Source organism: Octopus bimaculoides, chromosome 27 (assembly GCF_046866305.1).
Source record: "Octopus bimaculoides isolate indiv1 chromosome 27, ASM4686630v1, whole genome shotgun sequence".
NCBI classification, from domain to species: domain Eukaryota; kingdom Metazoa; phylum Mollusca; class Cephalopoda; order Octopoda; family Octopodidae; genus Octopus; species Octopus bimaculoides.
The window spans coordinates 13,860,820-13,865,819 of NC_142954.1; the positions used below are offsets into that span (position 1 = coordinate 13,860,820).

The 5,000-nt window shown below is 36.9% G+C and overlaps 1 protein-coding gene across 2 annotated transcripts in view; it reads left to right on the forward strand.

The window, feature by feature from the left end:
- Nucleotides 1-5,000, forward strand: part of LOC128251011 (uncharacterized) — a 622,894-nt gene that overhangs the window by 616,233 nt on the left and 1,661 nt on the right. Inside the window, exon 5 of one of the 2 annotated variants that reach the window (XM_089343604.1) lies at nucleotides 902-5,000. This exon is cut by the window's right edge and continues 1,661 nt beyond it. The gene's annotated coding sequence lies outside the window, so the exon portion shown is untranslated. The remainder of the gene's footprint in view (nucleotides 1-901) is intronic. The other variant, XM_089343605.1, reaches the window with a different exon arrangement.

Genomic DNA, 5,000 nt, shown 5'->3' on the forward strand with positions numbered 1-5,000 from the left:
GTCAAGTGTCAGAAGAAATACCATGAGGCATTCTATAGATCACTATTTCACACTCGTAGTTTATTTATCGACCTACAGAAGGATGAAAGGCAATATTTGACTTGGCAGGATTTGAACTCCAGACACAGAAATACGACTCAACACTCAAACATTCCAACAGTTCAGTGAATCAATAAGCATCACATTTGGAAGAATAGTATTAAAGGATGAGTGGACCTCAGCAGGGTTTGAACCCTGAATGAAGAGAGCCAAAACAAATAATTTAATGTATTCTTTTCTACTCTAGGCACAATACTTGAAATTTTGTGGGAGTGGGAGGTCAGTCAATTACATCGATCCTATTACGCAACTGGTACTTAATTTATCGGCCCCGAAAGGATGAAAAGCAAAGTTGACCTCAGCAGAATTTGAACTCAGAACGTAAAGACAGATAAAATACTACTAAGCATTTCACCCGGTGTGCTAACGTTTCTGCCAGCTCACAGCCTTATATAATTTAATATATTCTATTTCAGCCCTTTTCTTCCCACAACACTGTTTGTGTGTTACCTTCTTAATCATAAGTAATCATTAAAATCTTATGAAAGTTGGTGAACTGGCAGAATCATTAGCATCCTGAGCATAGCATGTCTTCATGTTCTGGGTTCAAATTCCACTGAGGTTGACTTTGCTTTTCATTCTTTCAGGGTTGATAAAATAAGTACCAGTTGAACCTTGGATGGGGTGGGTGAGGTCAATGTAATCCACTTAGCCCTCTCCTGAAATCGCTGGCCTTATGCCAAAATGTGACCTTATTACCAAAATCTAATGAGTTTTATGTTTTAATTCTTTGTTGTTGATTTTGTTCTTGTTTATATTTCATTTCAAATAATGTTTTTTTTTCTTTTGTTTCTTCTTCCAGGTAAGTGACTTTTACAAAGAATTGTTGTCGTTCAAACACACGGTAAGGAAACCTCTTACCCAGTCGTTGTTTAGGCTATCAGGCCATTCTTGATTGCAGCAGCAGACATTTTGATAACAGCCATTCCAGCCATGACCATCCTGTCATTGTTTAAGGTATGATGTATCTAAGACTACAGTCTCCTAGAATCATATTTCTCTCCATATTTAAGGTGGGGCAGTGGTGCAGAGGATGAGTTACTTTCAGGTCATAGATAGATTTGACCCAAATGTTTGCAACAGAATGCGCTCTGCAAATGTTACCTAAGGAGGGTCAGTTTTGGAGGGCTTCAGGTAAGTGATGGCTTTAGTACACCACCCAAGAACATTTGAGGATGGTACCCACCAACAGTCTTCCACACTATTTCTGTCTATAAAATTCCACTCATAAAGTTTAGCTTTACCCAAAGCTATGGCAGAAAGCATTTTCCCAAAGTGACATGCAATGAGACTGAACCTGGTCCACATGGGAGTAACACAAACTCCTTAACTGCACAGCTTTACCTGTCGCTCTGTCTACTGTCTTTACTCATGTATCATCCATCCATCCATCCATCCAGATCAGGTGATTTTCCCCGGCCAATGTAAATCTTCCATGCCATATGTCTGGTCTGGTCTGGATTTTAGTCACGTTGGTCTTTCATTCACTGAAATATCTCATCTGCAGATGCTATGGATACAGATGAGGACAACAGTTCACTAGGTGAACTGGTTGATCTTCACTGTTGACAGTTTGTTATCTTGCTCATCTGCTCAGCATCTTGTGATATTTGTTATTGGTCTCAACAAATTCATCTGCTGAAATAGTTTATGCTTCACAACCAGTAATTGTGTTCTTTTATTCTTTTACTTGTTTCAGTCATTTGACTGCGGCCATGCTAGAGCACCGCCTTTAGTCAAACAAATCGACTCCCAGACTTATTCTGTGTAAGCCTAGTACTTATTCTGTCTTTTTTGCCAAACTGCTAAGTTAATGGGATGTAAACTCGCTAACATCAGTTGTCAAGCAACAGACTCGCCAACATATACATGCATACATATATATATATATATACGATGGGCTTCTTTCAGTTTCCATCTCTCAAATCCACTCACAAGGCTTTGGTCTGCCGAAGGCTATAGTAGAAGGCACTTGCCCAAGGTGCCACACAGTGGAACTGAACCTGGATCAATGTGGTTGAGAAGTAAGCTTCTTACCCCACTGCCATACCTGTGCCTATGTCCCTGTAACTCAGTGGCTCAGTGAAAGAGACCAATAGAATAAGTACCGGACTTTAAAAAAAAAAGTACTGGAGTTGATTCATTCGACTAAGACTCCTTTCAGGTGGTGCCCAAGCATGACCGCAGTCTAATGACTGAAACAAGTAAAAGATCCTCCAGGCTGCATCTCATGATTTCAATGTCCCCATGGCTTAAATGCAAATAGTGTGAAAACTATTATGTGTTGGTAATCTGGAACGATGCATACTTAAGAGTAAATTCAAATACTAAGAAGAAGCAGCACTCGTGTAATAAACATTACCGACCACGTATACTTAACGTGTATGGTATTTAACCCATAATTGCACTATTATTATTATTATTATTATTATTAGGTCTGACTTTTTCTTTGTATTTATGCAAGTTGACTCCAAGTCTCACCGAGAGACCTCAAGCGATGACAAGTTCATGTTTGGTATTATGCCTAGGGTGTCATATATTTGGTTTTCTACATAGTGTTGTTCTAGAGAATGTTTAAGAAAACATGAGAAAATTATGAGTTTGCTTTAAAATTTGAGATTAAATGGACAGTATTTTACGTAGGATATGGGCAGTTCCCATGAGCACTATCTTTTGAATTTCTGCCATTTTGGGGTTTCCTGGTGTCTGAGCTAGATAGGAATCAGCCCCTAAGTGTTTCACTGGTACTTAATTTATTGACCCTTGATAGGATGAAAGGCAAAACCAACCTCAGCAGAATTTGAACTCAGAATGTAGCGATGAGTGAAATACCATTAAGCATTTCATTCAGCACATGCACAATAATATAGGTGCAGGAGTGGCTGTGTGGTAAGTAGCTTGCTTACCAACCACATGGTTCCAGATTCAGTCCTACTGCGTGGCACTTTGGGCAAGTGTCTTCCACTATGGCCTCGAGCCGACCAAAACCTTGTGAGTGGATTTGGTAGATGGAAACTGAAAGAAGCCCACCGTATATATGTATATATATATATATATGTGTGTGCGTGTCTGTGTTTGTCCCCCCCCCAACATCACTTGACAACCGATGCTGGTGTGTTTACATCCCCGTAACTTAGCGGTTCGGCAAAAGAGACTGATAGAATAAGTCCTGGGGTCGATTTGCTCGACTAAAGGCGGTATTCCAGCATAGCCGCAGTCAAATGACAGAAACAAGTAAAAGAGTAAAAATGATAATGATAATAATAATTCTTTGTAATATAGGAACAAGGTCACATAGTTCATAAGAGAAGTACAATCAATTATATTGACTCTAGATTTTCAGTAGTACTGCATTTTGTCAACCCTGAAAGGATGATAGATAAAGATGACCTTGGTTGATTTTGAACTCAGGATGTAAAAAGCCAAATCCAATAATGCCTAACATTTCCCCCAATAATAAGAAAATATATATATAAAAAGGTAAATAGATATATTTCTTTTAAAGTTTATTGCTGTCAGCTGTTTTCTTCTATCTCCGATTGCTTCCGTTATACATATGTAAACGTGTGTGTGTACATGTGTCTGCTTATGTAAGTATATGTATGTATACAGATATCTGTGTGAGTGTATTTGTACATGACCAAAAACAGATATCTATTCTGATATTCATCTGGAAATATATATGTATAATAAACTTAGATAAACTCACACACACAAATATATAGGCAAAAAAGAAAAAAAAATTACCATCTCGAAATACAACAATATATATATATAATATATAAATATATATACACGTATGTAAACACATATATATACACACCCACACACACACACATATATATCAGTTTTTACTTCCTTTACAAATCAGCGTACACTAATGTCATCTACATCTGGTCTTTATATATTGTGAGAATCTAGAGTGAATCATTATCCTTTACTGTCCATTTCCCATAATGGTATGGGTTGGTCTCTCTCCCTCTCCCCCCCTCTCTCTCCTTATAAGCAAATTTGTTGTTGAAAATGCACCTAAATTTGAAAAACTTGTAATTGTTTAAAATAAATTTATTTACTTATTTACCTAACTAGTTTCAACATTATTTTTTGCTTATCACTGGTAAAAATTTAGAATTATGAATTAGAAAAACATCTTTAAATGTTGACAAATTTAAATGTTCATAAAAAGACAAATTTAGAATTATGATTTAGAAAAACATCTTTAAACGTTGACAAATTTAAATGTTCATAAAAAGACAAATTTAGAATTATGATTTAGAAAAACATGTTCAAAAATTTCAGTGTTGACAAGTTTAAATGTTAATAACAGTCAATAATATTAAAACTGTGCATCAGTTTGTTTGAATGTACAAACATTAGTGTTAATAGTGATTGACAAGAAATGAATATCCTCAAAGTTTCAGTCATGATGAGTTAAGAGGGAAAAAACAAGGGAAAAAGGAAAATAGTAAAAAAAAGGGATTTGGGTTACAATTTCTCTGATCCTCATTCCATCGTGTGTAGGAACTTTCGCTTGTAACTGTGTGTTTTGGAATTCGGTCTATTCATAATTTTTTCCACGAATGGATCTGATTTTTGATTTGTTAAAGTACTGGTGATGTCCTTTTTCTCCAATGGTCAAGTTCATCGTTCTGTCAGGTTGGTTTCCCTATGGAGAATGGTCATCTGTCATTCCAGTTGGTTGATTTTCTCAAAGGGTCATTTTGTTGTATTTGCTGAAGTTCAGTTTTGATTAGTCTAGAGTTAGGTGACGTCAGTAACTCGTGTTTGTAAAATTTCATTGGGCTAGAAATCGGTGACATCGGCAACTGATGTTTGTATGGTGTTACTGTATGGTGTTGTGGAGGCGCAGTGGCCCAGTGGTTAGGGCAGCGGACTCGCGG